Below are 19,303 nucleotides of genomic sequence, written 5' to 3'. Positions count from 1 at the left end.
AGTGCCAGCGGCCGTAGTCTGTTCCTAAGTAGGAAGATTAGGGCTTAAAAATACCAGGTTTGGAGGTTGTGCTCAGTGGTACGTTACAGCGTTTGTGAACGAAGTGTAGCTCCCTGGCCGACAACTTTGCTGTTTCTCTGATTTCACAGAATCCCAGAGTGTCAGGGATTGGAAGGGACCTGGAAAGCTCATCCAGTGCAATCCCCCCATGGAGCAGGAACACCCAGATGAGGTTACACAGGAAGGTGTCCAGGTGGGTTGGAATGTCTGCACAGAAGGAGACTCCACAACCCCCCTGTGCAGCCTGGGCCAGGCTCTGCCACCCTCACCAGGAAGAAGTTTCTTCTCATATTTAAGTGGAACCTCATCTGTTCCAGTTTGTACCCATTACCCCTTGTCCTATCACTGGTTGTCACCGAGAAGAGCCTGGCTCCATCCTCCTGACACTCACCCTTTAGATATCTGTAACATGAATGAGGTCACCCCTCAGTCTCCTCTTGTCCAGCTCCAGAGCCCCAGCTCCCTCAGCCTTTCCTCACACGGGAGATGCTCCACTCCCTTCAGCATCTTGGTGGCTGCGCTGGACTCTCTCCAGCAGGTCCCTGTCCTGCTGGAATTGAGGAGCCAGTTTGAACTGATTTGGGGGTAGGAAGCTCCCCGTGGTGCAGGAGGGCTGCTCAGCCAACGGTCACATCTGGACAGACCTTCTACACAAAGGGTCTTGTTTAAGTTTCTTCTTGCTCATTGGGTTCTTCTCTCGAGTAACCAACAGCTGCCATGTTCAGTAAAGTGATGTATCAGCACTTCTTTCTGGGGAGTAACAGGCCTCCCAAAGCCAGTCCAAAACTCTGACACAAGTGTGTTTTCCTGAGCTAAGTGCTTCATATGAACCAGAATGTCTTGCCAAATGAGGTTCTTTAGGGACATTGTTTTGAAAGAAAATTAGAAAAAAGTGGTAGTGATGTCATTCCTGTTTCACCTTTTGGGAATTGAAAGTGTGGCGTTTGGTGTTTTCCTTTATTATTATTATTATTTATTTTATTTGAATTTTTCCTCTCTTTTTTCTCTTCTAAATTGGAAGCAGATTTTCATTTTAGAGCTTTTTTTTTCCCCTCATGCATCTCCAGCGTATAACTGAAGTGAAAATCAGACATTTAGATTGAGTTGTAGTCGTTTTACGGGAAAAAGTTTCATAGATTTCCATTCAGATTTGGCAGAAAGTCGGAGGTTTGAAAGCTCAGAAGCTCTTATGAAAGCAAACCTCTGTTCTTTAGGCAGCTTTCATGCTTGTCCCTGCAGTGACTTCCACCTAGATTACTGCAGTATACTGCAGTGAGGGATACGTGTGCAGATCAGCAAAGGCTTCAGCTGAGTGTGATGTGTCTGGTCTTCTCCATGTGAACACCTGTATTTTCACTTGTGTGATGCTGAAGTTTGGCAGGGACAATTAGCTGATAATACAATCTTGTTGCTTGCTGATGACTGTCAAAATTATTGACTGCAATGCTCAGAGTATGAATTAAATATTTAGTGATTTTTTTTTTTTTTAATAATATGAAATGAAATTTGAGAAATCCCTAATCTCTATGATATAGGCTCATTCAAATCGTCTGTCAGCGCAGAGCTACAAGTGCACCACAGGAGAACTCAGCTAAAAGAGGAACTGAAGGTGACTTTCATTACTATTGAAGCCTGTGAAGTTTTGTCTCTTGAAGTTTGGACTTAGCTCGTGAATGTTGTTTCTCATGGCATGCAAGTGGAATTCATCCCATGACTATTATGGCAACTACATTGATGGGTAACTGTTAATACTAATTTTTCTCTTTTTATCTGAAGAAGTAATCTCACGTTTTGTTTTGTAGCTTGTCCCCAAAATGAAGGAAAACAAAAGACACACAAAAGCAGATGTGATTCTTCATGCCTGCTGTCACAAACACTCCCCTCTAAGATCATAAAGGGAAGGATGAAGATTGGTGCATTCATTAGATGAAGCAGCTTGCTAGCAGAAAACACAATGTGGAACCTCCTCCTTCCTGAGGCCGACAGTTCACATGCAATTGCACATATATACTCTCTGTGGGATTAAAAAAAAAGGCTCTTGAAAGGCCAAGATACCCATTATGAAGCTCTCAGGCTGGAAAGCTGCCATTTATTAGCTTAATATGAACCTGGCCAATTTTTCAGAACATACATTATAAACAGAACAATGCCCAGTGTGTTATGTTTTCAAGGTGCTTTCAGTCATTCAAGAAATCATTCTCAGAGATCCTAAAGATGTGCTTCAGCAGTGTTTGGAAAGCGTTTAATTTGGAATTCATTCAGTCATTGTAGAAACCAATAAGACACTGGTTCTCAAGCGTTTTTCACTTTTCCCCCTCCTCCTTGCCCCTACCGTCGTCCTTATTTGAGACTTGTCAACACAACGGGAGGTGCCCAGCTGGTCCACTCGTGCAGAAGCACCAGGAGAAGGTGGCAGGGCAGAGGGTTGTGGCTGATAGGAGTGGCTGGGAGATAAGGTGACCTGCACAGGAGGGATGTTATGTGCTTGTCCTGAGTGCTGCTCTTCATCCAGCCCGGCCTGATTCCCCGTCTCTGGGGTGTCTGGAGGGGCCTCCCCAGCTTGCCTGAGCCAAACTACTCTGTTGGTGCTCTTGCTTTAGACTCTCTCACTTCCCATTTTATTTTCCCATTTTATTTTCCCATTTTATTTTCCCATTTTATTTTCCCATTTTATTTTCCCATTTTATTTTCCCATTTTATTTTCCCATTTTATTTTCCCATTTTATTTTCCCATTTTATTTTCCCATTTTATTTTCCCATTTTATTTTCCCATTTTATTTTCCCATTTTATTTTCCCATTTTATTTTCCCATTTTATTTTCCCATTTTATTTTCCCATTTTATTTTCCCATTTTATTTTCCCATTTTATTTTCCCATTTTATTTTCCCATTTTATTTTCCCATTTTATTTTCCCATTTTATTTTCCCATTTTATTTTCCCATTTTATTTTCCCATTTTATTTTCCCATTTTATTTTCCCATTTTATTTTCCCATTTTATTTTCCCATTTTATTTTCCCATTTTATTTTCCCATTTTATTTTCCCATTTTATTTTCCCATTTTATTTTCCCATTTTATTTTCCCATTTTATTTTCCCATTTTATTTTCCCATTTTATTTTCCCATTTTATTTTCCCATTTTATTTTCCCATTTTATTTTCCCATTTTATTTTCCCATTTTATTTTCCCATTTTATTTTCCCATTTTATTTTCCCATTTTATTTTCCCATTTTATTTTCCCATTTTATTTTCCCATTTTATTTTCCCATTTTATTTTCCCATTTTATTTTCCCATTTTATTTTCCCATTTTATTTTCCCATTTTATTTTCCCATTTCTCTATTTCTTTCTTTTCACCCCTTTCTATTCCCTTTGTCCCTTCTTTCTTTTCACCCCTTTCTATTCCCTTTGTCCCTTCTTTCTTTTCACCCCTTTCTATTCCCTTTGTCCCTTCTTTCTTTTCACCCCTTTCTATTCCCTTTGTCCCTTCTTTCTTTTCACCCCTTTCTATTCCCTTTGTCCCTTCTTTCTTTTCACCCCTTTCTATTCCCTTTGTCCCTTCTTTCTTTTCACCCCTTTCTATTCCCTTTGTCCCTTCTTTCTTTTCACCCCTTTCTATTCCCTTTGTCCCTTCTTTCTTTTCACCCCTTTCTATTCCCTTTGTCCCTTCTTTCTTTTCACCCCTTTCTATTCCCTTTGTCCCTTCTTTCTTTTCACCCCTTTCTATTCCCTTTGTCCCTTCTTTCTTTTCACCCCTTTCTATTCCCTTTGTCCCTTCTTTCTTTTCACCCCTTTCTATTCCCTTTGTCCCTTCTTTCTTTTCACCCCTTTCTATTCCCTTTGTCCCTTCTTTCTTTTCACCCCTTTCTATTCCCTTTGTCCCTTCTTTCTTTTCACCCCTTTCTATTCCCTTTGTCCCTTCTTTCTTTTCACCCCTTTCTATTCCCTTTGTCCCTTCTTTCTTTTCACCCCTTTCTATTCCCTTTGTCCCTTCTTTCTTTTCACCCCTTTCTATTCCCTTTGTCCCTTCTTTCTTTTCACCCCTTTCTATTCCCTTTGTCCCTTCTTTCTTTTCACCCCTTTCTATTCCCTTTGTCCCTTCTTTCTTTTCACCCCTTTCTATTCCCTTTGTCCCTTCTTTCTTTTCACCCCTTTCTATTCCCTTTGTCCCTTCTTTCTTTTCACCCCTTTCTATTCCCTTTGTCCCTTCTTTCTTTTCACCCCTTTCTATTCCCTTTGTCCCTTCTTTCTTTTCACCCCTTTCTATTCCCTTTGTCCCTTCTTTCTTTTCACCCCTTTCTATTCCCTTTGTCCCTTCTTTCTTTTCACCCCTTTCTATTCCCTTTGTCCACGCAGGACTAAGGAGCAGGGAGCGGTGGCGGGACAGGCAGCCGCTCTGTCCATTGAGGTCAGGAGGGACTTGGTGCCACCAAGCCAGAAGCTGCATGAGTAGAAAAAGCAGTAAAGGGGCTTGAGGTTGTGTCTTCCCCTCGAGATGTTCCTGGTGCTTCCTGCTGCCTTTGGCCTCCTGGGCTGCTGCATCTCCTGGCTTGGCTCCGCTGCCTCCTTCCAGATACAGCCCAGGCCTGCTGCTCCTGTTGCTTCAGCAACACGCTTTGCTTTAACAATTGCCCTTATTTTAGCACTAGTGGATTAGGAGAAACCTGTCAGGGTATTGGAATAGGAAGTTAAAGACCTGAAAAGTGGAAAATGATTCTTCAGGTGACCATGAGAAAGGGCATTCAGAGCCTTACGCAACTTTTAGGCTGGTTGGTGAGTTGCTTCATTCTTTGTGTTCTTTTCACCTTATAAAATGATACAGAGATTAAAGATTATTACACTCCTTTCTCCCAGTTTTAGCCATTTAATAGAAACACTTTACAGGCGAATCAGGAGTGTTTGTTTGCCTCAAAGTTGGCAACATAAGAAGTTTTTATGAAATTTTCCTTCCATGTTTAGAATAGCAATAAGCACGGAGTATTTCACCCTGGTTTAATGGTCTGGATGTGGCTGCCTGGAAATACAGCCCCCTGGGAACATCTCACGCTGCTAAATGTGTTTTTATTCTGTATCAGACCCTTTCTCCCCCGTTCTAAGGTTTTTCATTGAATGGAAAGTAATTTTGGGGACATTCAGTATTTTCATTTTACTAATGTAAAATCATAAATGTAATCTTGCAGTTTTGGTAGAACTGAAAAATCAAATCACCGGAGCAAAATAACATAAACGTATCTTGCTTCCATTCTCGCCAAGGGAGTTCAGTCATTGAACTATTCTTGCAAAATGTTTAGACTTTTGATAAAACTACATTTCCTACAGAGAATGCAGCTCCGGCTCACGTTGGCTTTCTAAGACTGGTGCTAGCCAGCAGCAATCCTATTGACTTTGCTTAAGATCTGGGCTATAGTTTAAAGAAAAAGCTTCGGTGTGTTTACATGTTTGCGCGTTTCTAAGAACGATGCTTTATATAACTTCAGGGACCTTATCAGCAGGAAAGAATAGAGAAGCTGAAGTGAATTGGTGCTGCTCAGTGGAGTGATGTATAGAACAATGACAACAACAAAATTACATATTGATAACATTGACAAGTGTGTTTTTTTTTTTTTTCTCTTAATTGGGTCGTTGTAGTAGCAAAACATTAATGGTTTTACGCATCATGATAGTTGAAACCAGTTATTAATTTGGCACTCTGATAGGGAGAAAGAAAATTGATCCACAGTAGCACAACTGAGCAGTCTTGGATCTTAGCTGGTGGTGGTATTTTTAATCCCTGATGTAAATTACAGATTCCTGTCCGTTCCTTCTTTAAGCTTATTTTTTATTGCTAGCATATCTTTATGCCTTCTTTTAATTTGAAGACTTAGAGCAATATTTTTACTGTCTATAAGTGAGCGTTTCTTTCAAATACGCCCTGATGTAAAATGCTGAGAGGGTTAGCTTTGCCTTTTTTCTTTACCTACTGTGTACTTTTTCTGACATGTTAGATTAACTTTCAGCCGCAGGCCAATCTGTCAAAGAAACAGGGAATGTCTCCTGCTATGACAGATTTGCCAGAGGCTGAGGTTTGAAACAAGCTGGGTATTGCTTCTTACACAAAAGTAATTTCTCCCTGCTGAAGAGACTATCACTGAATCAGCTGAACAGAAGCCTCTGACTTGCATTACGAGGTTCTGATCAGAAAATCTGCAACGGGCATTTTTTTTTTAATAAACTTATATGCCACAAAGGAACTCTGGCAGTATAACTGTGGGAGAACTTTGAGCAATACAAGGTCAAAATAATTTCCTCAAGGATATCAGGAATCCAATATATATTTAAAAAACTTTCCTTGGTTGGCTTTGGTATTGTTATCATGTCGGATGAATATACTGCTGCAAAGACAGACCCATAGGTCAGGCTTTAACATACGGGCAGGACTTGCACTATCATCCCAGCATCTGCTCCAGAAATAACCACCCCACTTCTTAAACCTGGCTCAATTTACTGTGCGAGCTGGATGAAATTGTGCCCTCTGCACCTCAATTGTCCCGCCTTAGCTATGGTGCTGAGGGGCCAGAAGATGCTGTGCGTCCTGAGCTTCCCTTTGCAGCACAGCTTCTTCCAAGGGGACATCAACAGGCAGCTCTCAAAGCAAGTATGTGTGTGCCCACAGTCAGAGCTGAGTGCTACAGGCTGGCAACACACCAACCCAGAAACGGTACCATATGTCATAGCTGCTTACTATTAAACAGAAAAATCCGGTAGAGAGCTGGGAGGAGAAATAAGAACGAAACTACCTGAATTAAATGTACATGTTATATCCTTGATGCAAAATGTGTACTGTGAAAAAGTCTCCAGCCTCGCAAAACTCCAAGTTTGTTAGCTCTCACAACCCTCCTTGTTTGTATTGCCCCAATTCTCTGTGGTTTTAATAACGTTTAATAGCGTTCATAGTTACCCTCACGGTTGTGCTGCCGTCGGAACAGCAGACGTGCAGCTATCGATACTGTGAACCTACCCTGTTTATCTTGCTGCAGTTTATCTGCAAATGGCCTTTTAATCTTTTTATAGACTTAGTCACCATCAGAATTAATCAAGAGATAAGTTATGGTTTGTTGTAAACTGTTTGTGGTGGCTTCTATTTACAAATAATTAATTGCTTGTGGCAAATACTGATTGCTGTGGGTTGAACAGGTCACCAGATGTCTGCTTGTGGGCTGGAAGGCACCTTACTCAGCTGCAGATATTCAGTGTGGCTGCACCATGGATGTGCAGATTCCAGCACACAATAGTGGTGCCATCATGATTTAATTCTCCCATATGTCTCTAGGACCATAGCCTTAGCTCTTCAAACAGGCCAAGTGGAAAAAGATTGCAAAACCCAGCAAGAAAATGTCCTTTTGTCCTTGTTCTGCCTGCCACCCTCATTGGTTTGGTGTGGAATGAACAAAGCAAAAGATGTGCTGTGGTACCCTTGACTAGGATTTTTAATAGTGTTTGTTTGCTTACTTGCTAATTTACAAGGTCTGGCAATTTGCGATTGGCCGCCCAGTTGTTAATGTGAATTAGTGCAGTTCTATTGTATTGGAGGGGCGAGCAAGTCAATAAGAAAAAGAGAAGCACCCCACATTAGTGAAGCTATAGGAAAATGGCTTGGATGTCTTTGTGCTGTTTAGTCTGGTAATTACCTCAAAACCTAGAACTATTCCATATCAGTTTAGTTCTTAGTTCATTCCCTTGCACGTAAATAACGGTCTGAAAAAGCCTCTCCTAGTCTTTAGTGAAGGTGATCTCTTGTTATGGGTTGTTTGAATACCTCCATTGTGGGCCTTCTATCATTTTTATGAAGGTGTAAAAAATGTGTCACCTATGTAGCATCTGCACAATGTTTACTGAAAATTAAGCCGGTTTAGAGCATTGTATTTCAAAATCTGCCGTCGTGATTTCAGCGGTGACATTCTTTTATTTTAACCAAATTATTCTGAGGTTTTTATGGGGGTTTTGTCATTGTTTGTTTGGTTTTTTTAGAGAGAAAAGACAGGGGATGCCACCTCTTGACAAAGTCCTTCAGAACACCCAGTCTGAAACTCAGTAAGGTTATTGTCTTACACAACCTATCTGTTTTTTCAAGACGCTAGTGGACAACACTTCATGTGTCCCAACGTCAAGCTGTTCCTGCTCGACACTTTGCATGGAAGGACGATCTTTCAGTCACAAACATAGTGATGAGAGCTCTCAGAAATTTCTCTCCCAGCCCTTCCCAGCTTTTCTTGGACATTCTGGAACAACCATTTGTTATCAGAACCTGAAAATGAAAGTGTTGATAAAAAGCAGGGCATTAAGTAATCATTCTTTATGATGTTTAACTGGTTTATAAAATAGAGGCCTCTGAAGTTTCAATCCATAAATGCATACTGAATCAACTGGATGTACCCACAGCAACCCTCTGTTGCTGAAAGTCAAGAGAACAGTTGCTATTTTTTCTCTCAAACAAGAGTAATTTATGGGGTAATTCTCTGGGCTCTGTTTATTCTGTAAAGAAAGAGGGGGAAGGAATAGAATAAAGCATCCAAAGAACAGAAACGGTAAAATTTGTCCTTATCTTGAAATTATTGCTGCCCATGAAACTGTATTTGTTAGCGCCTTTCTTTTTTCCCCCTCCTGTCTGGAACCTCTAACAGCAGGCTGTGCCGCTGAGGCTGGTGACAGACGAGGTTATCCAGGGTTTGGAGCCGATTCCCCTTTCTATCTGTCACTCGATCCTCTGTTCCTCAGATGAATATTTCTTCCCCCTTTTCTAGCTCTTCTTGTTCTGTAATACGCTGATGCATAGTTTCATATTTAAAATTCCTAATAGTATATAAAGCAGCTTGAATACAGAATACACCTTATTCAGGAGAAACTTTATTTTCCTTTCTTGTTCAGCTGACTAAGGAAGAAGACAGTAAGGTGGATTTCCCCAGGGGCGCATTAGATGAGCTGGAGATGCAGGCAGGTTCCTTCCCTTCCCCTCTAGGGTTGGTTTTGAGCTGGTTTACACAAGTTTTACTGACCTGATTTTTGGTTTTACAGTTTAAGGTTCTCCTTTATTCATGGTTCATAGACAGAAATAAAACGGGTTATACTGATACAGGTAATTTTGTGCCAGTTTAAAACTGTGAACACCTGGGAATGGAAGGGGATGAGTTGCAATCTGTTAAAATCGCACCAGAAAATGTGTTTGTTTTAGTGAGAGTTATCAGATATGTTTAGCTGAGAGATTTTTCTGTTTCTGAATGAAGTAGACAGTTTCATTGCTGCCATACGTCTTAGCCTCTTCTGAGCTTTATTATACAACCTCCATTATCACAGAATCTAAGTGATGCACACTTGCTAATGGTCTGTTTTTACCATTTGTCTGCAAGGCCATTATGAAGATGGCAAACAAGATCACTTGACTGGTTAAGGGCCATGTTCAGATCCCTGAATAGCTGTGTCTAGTTTAGATATGCCAATTAATACTGAATTTAAAGGCAGGGAAGCAGCTGGTGATTGCAGCTGCCAGCCCTAGGTGGCCTGCAGGCAGGTAACAATCTGGGAAGCCAAGGTCTGGTGGTCCCAGGTAGAAGGTTGAGTGAGAAACCTCCAGTGCATGACATGAGCCTTGGCCACTTCATCTCCTGATGGAGCAGGCGCTTGAACCCCAGTACATCTTTGAAAGTCAGAATAGCCATCTTCTCCCATAGGGACCCTTCACGTCCAGCGTCATTTTGGAATATCGAATAGGAGAACGGGGTTGTCTGGTTATATCACCCTAACAAGGCGCAGAGTGGTTCTTAATGTAGTGATATGCATATATTATGGTCTTCTATATCGTCATTGAAACTTCATGCTGAGGTTTTTCTCTAGGTCTCCGCAAAGTGGCAGGTTGATATATTAGGATCGCAAATAACTTTTTTAATTATAGAAAAAAAAAAAATCAGTGTGGCCCATACTAATCAGTGATGTTTCATGAGAGCCTGGAATGACCAGGCTTTCACTAAGATCAAGGGGAAACTGGACTGGATTACAGTGGATGTAACAGAGCTTTTGGTTCCTCATGGCAAAAGGCAATCAAAGCAGCCCAGGGCGCTGGGGAACAGAAATGCTCCACGAATGCAGATTTCCGAATTAACCTGTATCTTCGGGAAGAATACCGGTGAAAATTCACCTTCTTAGCGGCAGTGTGATGCAGAACAAAGTGTGCCCAATTACTGGACTGCTTGTTGTGTTTGTAGCTTTTCATCTTTTTATGCACTCTTCTTTTTTCCCCTGTGGGGTGGGAGGGATGAGAAGCATTGTCAGACTCAATCTGTCCTTAACCGAACTAAACTGGACAAGTATATATGTGTGTGTATGTATATATGAAATGTATATACGTATATAATTATTGTTCTGCTCCTGTTTGTAGACATTATGGAGCTTTCTGCTGCACCACTTCAGTATAACTACTGCCGTGTTTACCTAAGTACATATATTATTGGTTTAACTCTTGCCCTTGTGTGACCTCTTCTCTGTAAACCCTTCTAGTCTGCATGTCTGCTTCTTTCTTCCATCCGCCTACACCCATCCTGGCACTTTTTGTCCTTCAAAAATAAGTATATTGGAAACCATTTCATTAAAATGTAATGCTGTCCAACCTGTAAATGCCCTGTTTGTTCTTCTAATGCCCACGTATCTCACAGGTTGGTCTAGAGGGGCTTTGAAAGCTTGGAATAATTTTCTCTGTTCAGACCAAATATATTAACATTCCAAGTTATTCTGTATGACTCGCCTAAAAAGATGAGAGCAAAAACCATCACGGGTGAAACATCACGGAGCTCCTGTGCACCATCTGTGCCAACTTCTGCGTTCCTTTTCTTCTCAGTTTAACTCTGATTTTCCAGCCGCTGTAGGTACGTTTGGCTAACGCCCGAGGCAAAGTTTAACAGTGTGGGGAGGATCAGAGGAATATGTGCTTCCCTATTCTGTGGCTTGAGCTGATGGTGTCACTCCTGCAGGGTTCTTGGTGAAACATTTGTGCAAGCAAAGCTACTCTTGTTTTTTTTGTGATTTTTTGATTGGTTTGACGTGATTTTTGATTCAAAGGTGAACTGCAGTATTTGTCTTGGCAAGGAAATAGTAGGTTTTCTTTTCCAAATATATCTGTGCTTTTTTCTTTTTTTAAACTCCACATTATCCCTGCTTTGTTGAGTCATATTTTAACTATTCAAGTTATATTTTTTTCTGCTATTCAAGGACTGTGATAGCGACTCATGTGATACACCAGTCATGTCGCCTGCAGTCACTAAATTTAATGCACTTCCCAAATTTGCCTTGCAGTGGCCTTGCTCCCAAGGGTATTTCAAGTCCTAGTTAATATTTGCCGAGTATTTCCAGGTTCTGAATTTCAGAGTGGCAACGTTAGCGCCTCCTCAACAGGGTATCTGTGACCCTTGACTCCATGGACCAGATTAGATTTGGTGAGACTCTTCGCTTCTTCAGAGCTTGTGAACCCAAGTATGTATTAAACCATGAGGTCCGAGGAAGCTGTTGTGAAGGAACCAAACCGAAACTTTGTTCCCCCGCCAAGGACAGTTTGATGTTCATATTAGCGTGTTTTAGACAATGGATAGCTTAATGTCTGCGGTCATCAATTTTTTAAAGTAGCCATACTGTGTCACATTTCTTCTCGGTCTGCACTTAAATTTTCATTTACTTTTATATGCTTCTGGCTGAGTGCCACGAGTTTTCCATCATGAGAAATGGTTACTGAATTAGATTTGCTTCTTTTCGCAGCCCTGAAGAGATGTGCAGTATCAAAGCAGGTGTTCGGCTCAGAATGAGAGAGGAGATGGTTCTATAGGGAATACACTTAGCAAAGCAATGCCATAAATAGGTCTTGTGTCAGTGTTTGCCGTAATGTCTTGATATGTGTCATCATGAATTATATATTATTTCAGATTTATCACTTTTTCCACTGATAAGGGACATTGCTTCTTTGAGTGAGTTTTCTTCATGGCTTAAAAGATTTACTGATACATTGAAATTCCCTGTATTGGAGATTCAGATGAACTTTGGAAGCTTGAGATAAGAACTATAAATCTGCTATGAACTAGGAAGTCATTTCTCAAAGTGAGTATTTATTGACGGAGTTTGTGCTAGCTTATTCTTCTGTTTCATATTTGTGTGCATCGGAAGAGATTTTCTTTTCAACAGTAGGAACAAAAAGTGAAAAACTTAATGTGGGTTGTACAATATATAGTAATTTGTCAGCAGAGTAGTAGTCTTCATTACAGCATCACCAGGTATTGCCTCAAAGGGGTAACTGGAGAAAGAGTATTCTCCTGTGTCTTGAGTATTTCTTTCAGGGTTTGTTCTTTTGAAATGCTGTCCCGTTGGGGGTGGGAGGATCTCTAAAGTGGTGTTATTAAAAATTCCAGGCTAAACAACTTCATTTCATTTAAGTTCTTTATGCAAAGTTGACATCACTTAGGCACATTGGAAAATAAGATCACTTAATGGATGGTGTGAAGGGCAGCCGGCAGGGAAGCCGCTATGAATCTTTCACCAAAAAAGCCCCACTCTGCCTTTTAGATGGAAGGAGACGCAGTGTATCCTTGATGTAACCTGCAAGACATATCCAACATCTAACCTAGGGTTGCCAAGCACTGGAACAGGCTGCCCAAGGAAGTGGTGGAGTCACCACCCCTGGAGGGGTTTAAAAGACATGTAGATGAGGTTCTTAGGGACACGGTTTAGTGCTAGAGTTAGGTTAATAGTTGGACTCGATGATCCTGAGGGTCTCTTCCAATCAAAATGATTCTATTAGTAGGATTTTAATCAGTGCAAAGCTACTGATAATTATATACCTGAACTTTATTTTTGCAATTGTAAACTTTAAAAAAATAATCTTTAACAAAGATTGGGCTGTAGTAATGAATGAGTGAAGAATATTTCATTTCTAGCAGCTGATTTTCTCTGATAAAAAATGATTTGTATTTCTTGCCTCCTTCTAGCTCCTTTTATTTTGTAAAATATTGACACACAAATTGATATTGAAATTTTGTAATTTCATAAGAAGCAATGTAGATGCAGAACCTGTCTCCTGTTCATGTCCACTTTCATCCCATTTTACGGTTCAACTGAGTTAAAGATAAGACTGAGATTACTTCCCCTGGGGACCTATTGGATCCAACTGGAGACTTCTCAGTATCACTTCCCTGCCTTTTACCCAAGGGCATATTAGGGGCTGGTTTACCCCATTTTACTGACATAGCAGTGAAGTGAATAATACAGTTTCACTTTCGGCACTGCAGAGGTGCTTTGTGTTGCTGTGACTTCATCTGCTGCTTTAGTTCCGGGCACTGAAAACGGTGGCAAGGTAGTATTTTAACTTTGTTTGTATTGCCAAAATGAAAGCTCTTTCAGGCAATTTAAGCCCCAAGACAACCCCAGTATTAAAGCAGTAAGTCTCCCTCTTCATGCCACTGCTCTCCCAAGCACTCAATCATTTATCAGCTCACATGGGCATCATGGACAATTTAATTGATTCTTGGGGTCACATTGCAAAATGCCCACACAGAACAGAGATTGTCCATTACAATTATGGGATAATTCAGATAGGTTATTTTTGATATGGTTGTACAGTGGATAGGGATGAATAGAAACACATTGTGTGTGAGTGGCAAGGAATGCTCAAATTTAGCAGCCAATAGTATGAAGACAAAGAATGTAGGAACGCTTCTCTCAATCCCCAGCTGCATCCAAAGCTTCAACTCCAGAGCTTTCAGATTATGCCTATTTCTCTATGAGATTTTTAAGGCCAATTACTACTGATCAAGACAGCATCACTTCCTGTGCTTTGTAGTTACTAAAGACCTGACTCTTCAGCAGCAGTAGCAGGTCCTTGGCATCCACGCAGGCTGTCCAAGGAAAGCACCAGTAGCTCTGAGCTGCTGCTGTTCAGCTTGGATGCAGCTTCCCTGAATGCATCTCGATAATCTTCAGAGCCAAACTAGCTCCTGCAAGGCCACTTTGTCCTCGTGCCTCTCCCCACAGGTGCCAGGTTAGTGCACATTGCTGTGTGTTGCGGGCTGTTGCAGCACTTGTGAAGTCCAGGGCGGTCTCTGCATGTAGATCTTGCCCAACTCCAGCGGTCTCTTACTTCCATTAAATTTAGGGTTGCACTGAGTTTTGCTTCTCATTGTAACTTCACTGTTTGCGGAGACTTCCTAACTACACTTTTCAAGTCTGGATGAATGGAGGTTTTCTGATTTTATTTGAAGTGTTGGTCTCCCTTGTACTTCAGAAGATGCCGAACTGTAAGGAGGAGACTGAACCTCGGACAGTCATGATCAGGCATCCAGTTTGCTGCTCAGCTGGAGATGAATGGTGTGATGGGGCATCACAACATGGAAAAATGCTGATGCCATCTTTCAGTACAACAACAACGCTTAGATGGTCCCATGGTATTAAATGGTACTAGATGATAGACAGCATAAAGAAGTTCTGATATTTTAGTGTCTCTCACTGAACTTACAAAGCAAGAATGGCAAAGCTCTTTGGAGGTTTAGATCACACACTGACTGGCTGTTGGGATCAAGAGGAATTGATTTTTGGCTATAGAAGGTGTCATCAGAAGCAAGCAAGGATGTTTTCTTTCCACAGCTGGTTATAAATGATGGAAGCACTCAGTGATATACAGCAATGAATTGGACTAGTGATGAATCCTTATGTCTCTCTGAATCTGTGGCGTGTGTAGAAAAGGGAGCAAAAGATGATCTCTTTGTTTAGGGAAGATGGGAGGGGCTGTGGTTTTGTGGGGTTGTTTTGTTTTGCTGCAGATCTAAACCCAGGGGAATTTACAGGGATGTCTGTAGAGACAGTCTTCTCCCAGGCATCCCAGCTCAGGCTGAGAATAAGTTGAAGCTGGTTTTACTCTTCCTGTCAGACTTTTTGGGTGTCATTCTGGCAGGAGACTCATGCAGACACACTGGTCTGTTTGCATAGAGCTGTGTGCGGTATCAGGACTTGTATTTTTTCATTTTGTCTGCCGTAATTGGAAAGAAATCCTCTAGAATGAAAATAGAATGTATTGCTTGTTGCAGATGGGGGAAAATCTGACCAATATAATAGTGTTGTATTTTTATATTTGCTGAGATGAATTGATTCACTCCCTTGCATTTCATTTGCAGAGCTACTTTCCAGCTCTGCTCAGCTGGACCAGATGAGGAGAATGGCATCCAGGCAGGAATATTTTTACCCAAATCTGTAAGCTGGTTTCAGCATTGCTGATGTGCAAGCTGCTGTTCTGTTCCAACACAGTATAGGTGAGTTTAATTTAAGGAAAACTATCACTGAATTTTTAAAGATAAAATTTGTTATCTTAAATTTAACGTTCTATGTCTATGCATCAAGCCCTGACTTCATGCAATATAACTGGCAGCTTCACTCCATCCAGGGTTCACTCATCAGTAATTAGTTTGATGAAAATCAATGAAGTATCTGTTTTTCCACTACTACAATGTGTATATTCACCTTGCATTAGTATTAAGTATTAGTATTTAGTATTAGTAGCACTGATGAATTTGTCTGGATCTTCATCAGCGCAGTGAGATAAAGGTTTTGTACCAGTAGAAAAACCCAACAACTGCTTGTAGACTTAATCTTTTTGCGCAGCAAAGTGTAATTTTCATGCGTAGCTCACTAGCATTAATGTATTTTAGGTAGTTGTCTGTGTCTGTTACAGAAGGTGTGAATTATTATGGCCTCTAGAAACAGCCTTAGTGCTTCATTCAAGTTGGTGCATGATATGCTTTTAGCTATGGAGAACCTTAGTGTGCTGCACGTGGGTGGCAGTTGTCTATTGATGTCAGATATTTTCATAAGGTCTGTACAGAGGAGTATGCTGAAGTGTGGGACAAGAGAAGTTTTTTATTGAATGTTACTTCAGCTTTTGCAGTCGTGAACTCAAACCGGTAAACACAAGACAAGCATGTTGCAAACTGATACCCAACTGATGTGCTGGTGTTTGTGCAGACTGTCAGAGAGCCACCCATGGGGAACATCTACAGGATGCTCTAAGCATCTGCAGGACCCAACGTAGAGCTGGCTGGTGCTTGCCCAGCTCAGCGTGTAGGCAGACGAGCTGTCCCACGTGTCCATCTCCCCGCAGGAGTGCTGGGAATGCTCTTCATCTCCTGAGCCTTGTAAAGGCCAGGTTGCCTTTGCAGGTAGGTCTTGTTCAACCTTAGGAGCCTCTCTGCCCCCATAAAAATTAGGAGTAGGTCTGAGTTTGTTTGCTTTTTAAAATGAAGACTCGGCGCACAAGATGTGGCTGTTGTAGCAGAACAAGCTCCACTGGCTGTGCTCGCTCAATCACTGTTTACACAGAATGGAGTAATTTGGCTGTGTTTGTTTGAAACGGGCAATGCGAGAGGAAGGTGCCCTCTGCATTTGCAGATTACTTGTTTTATTTTCTTTCGCTATGGTGATGGTCGCTAGTGTTATGTAAAATATCAATTAATCAGACAGAACCCACAGGAGTCAGGGAAGTTCAAAGCACAGCTACTTTCAAGAGACACCCTAAGGGAGGAAAGTTTGGCAGACGTTGTAGGTTTACTGTGTCCCTAGTCAAAAAGTTGTGCTGGCTGGCATGCTGATGGGAGTATTATTGAATAAACATACAGTGTTTGCACTCTTTTTTGTAAAAGTCAAATACACTGTTCAAAGAAAAAGGCTCTGGTAAAATGAGCTGTGTGGTGGTGCTGGTGGTTTGGGGTTTTTTGTTTTGTTTGTCATCAGAAGCAAGCAAGGATGTTTTCTTTCCACAACTGGTTATAAATGATGGAAGCACTCAGTGATATACAGCAATGAATTGGACTAGTGATGAATCCTTAAGTCTCTCTGAATCTGTGGTGAAGACTTCCTGTTTTGTTTGGGTTTGTTTTTACTACTAGGATTGCATAACCATGGGAATATAACCTTGTGAACGCTTTGGACCCAGGAGGTGAGACTTTCCGTATGTCACTGAGAGCTCTGTAAAGCGGAGTCCTTCCAAATGTGTTCTTTGAGTGTGGTAGATATGTGCCAAACCTCGGGTTCTGTGTGAACCGTGGCAATGGACTAATTTCCTCCTCCACCGTGCCAAGCTTTCTTGTACTGTTTCAAGTCTTTTCTAAAGTATTTTCTCAGTTTACCCTCATTTGAGCTCTTGTAATGAAGGCCTATACTCATAAACCTGCCATGGAACTAAGAATAAGCATCATAAAGCTAACAATGCAAATTTCCATAACTTGCAAGCCAAAAAGCAGAGTTGTGTGAGGTATTTTGACCTCTCTGAATGTTGAAATGATGGTCTTGAATCAGGATTCATGGATTTATTTGCAAGGATAACTTGACTTACTTTAATTGTTGCCTCATGGGACTGAGTGGAAGCTGTTGTGCTGTGAGGACTCAGAGTGAGCGTTTCCTGCAGTGGATCCTTGCACGCTAAAGGCTACAAAGCAAGATGTCTGTTTTCCTTTGTGTGTGTATGTGTAGAAGGCATTGGTTTCTGTGCATATATCACTCTCTGAGCAATAGGAATAATGAAAGAAGGGTAAGGAATAGGCTGAAGCGTCAGCGTGGCAGGGACCGTGCAGCTGTGGGTTTCTGGGCCGTCCACCCGCCGTGGGGACCCAGCGGGAGGGATTCGGTGCCGACCTGGGACCGGCACCTGTAGGTGGCAGCATCTTCCTGCTCTATGGGATGTGGTGGCCAGTTCCCGGTCTCCAGTGCGACTGGGAAACTGAAAATTGAAAGCGAGATAATCCCATCCTCTTTTTTTCAGGTAAACATTCTCCTTTTCGACGCCGTGACTGTGCGGCTGGGCTGTTTGACGCCTCTGTCAGACGGGCTTGTTCTTTGTCCATTCGCTTTCAACATGGCTTCTCCATTTGGTTCTGGGTCTGCTTTTTCTCCTTGTGTTTTAATCCACCATATTCTCAGACTTCCAAGGTCTAAGGTCTGTTTGAAGGCAGGAGCAGGGAATTGGAGAAGGGCTCTCTGACATGCCATACTGGCACCTTGGTGAGGAAGAGCAGTTAAAAGCTATTGGGAAAGCAATGAATCATTTCTGCTGCTGTTCAAAGAGGTGTAATGCTGTTGGACCCTGAAAAAGGTCCAAAATAGCTAGAAACAAATCAAGTAATAGTTTGACTTTTAACAATGGCATTTAACAGTGTCCTTTGGATTTCCTTAGGAATTTCATTCTCTGAATTAAGGGTGTTGGAAGAGACACATTGTTATCATCTTGAATAATAAAAATGTTGCATTAATATGTGAACATTAATAAGACCAATTAAATAAAAAGTCTTAAATTTGTCCCAGCAAGGTAAAAAACCGTCAGAGCAACAGAAAATCAGTGGGAGAAATTAGGATGGTAGGGTAATTAGTTCTAGAAAATACTGCGAGATGAGGGAGGATTTTTTAAAATTATATTTAAAAAAAAATCTAACTACATTAACTACTTTTTAAACTCGGGCTGCTTTTTAATTTAAACATCACATCTCTAGTTGGTCTTGTGGGACAGTCCATAATGGTTTTCCCATCAGGGCACACCCTCATAAAGATCATTTTCCAGCAGAGACATGGGTTAAATGCTGCTGCGTCTCATCGCTGGATGTTTAGTAATCTACAAGAGGACTGAGTGTAGGCACTGGCCGGAGACAGAGGGGATGGAAAGATGCGCCCATGAGCACTCACAATAAGACCAGTCAGCCAAGGAAGAAGTGGAAGCAGGTGTCCGATATCTGTTGTATTGGTTTTCTCTGCCCAGGGATTCCCTTTTCATGGAGAATTCAAGGCTACACAGTTAGAGCCACCTTCCAGTGTGGGAAGCAGTGGAGAGGAATTCAGTCTACTGTGTTTCTCTACCAGTGGTAGGTAAAGTCACTGTTGCAGAAGGACACTACCAATATCGCTCTGGATAATACTGTAGCTTTATCTGCCTGGCTGCTGTCCAGTAACTCCTGCTTATCTTGGCAATGTTATCAGACTGCATCTTTAGATTTGCCAGTTGCATTGGAAAATGAGGCCCTGTGTATGTTTTCTATACCTGTATCAGGGATCGTATCATACGTACTAAATCTTTTCTCAAAAGAAATGTGAACAGTACCCTTTTCTTGTGCAAAGGATCCCTAATACTCCTCTACACCTCATCTTCCGTTAGATGCAAGTAAGAAATGTTGTGATTTCAGATGTTTAACTCATCTTCATAACAGTGTGG

The 19,303-nt window shown here is 41.4% G+C and overlaps 1 long non-coding RNA gene across 2 annotated transcripts in view; it reads left to right on the top strand.

Moving 5' to 3' along the window:
- The window catches only part of LOC135580552 (uncharacterized), a 120,973-nt gene that overhangs the window by 23,221 nt on the left and 78,449 nt on the right, over positions 1 to 19,303 (top strand). For both annotated transcript variants that reach the window (XR_010475325.1, XR_010475324.1), the window contains exon 3: positions 15,231 to 15,365. This is a non-coding gene — a long non-coding RNA (uncharacterized LOC135580552). The remainder of the gene's footprint in view (positions 1 to 15,230; positions 15,366 to 19,303) is intronic.

The sequence above is a fragment of the Columba livia genome, chromosome 11, assembly GCF_036013475.1.
Source record: "Columba livia isolate bColLiv1 breed racing homer chromosome 11, bColLiv1.pat.W.v2, whole genome shotgun sequence".
NCBI classification, from domain to species: domain Eukaryota; kingdom Metazoa; phylum Chordata; class Aves; order Columbiformes; family Columbidae; genus Columba; species Columba livia.
This window is presented reverse-complemented; position numbering and strand designations above follow the sequence as displayed.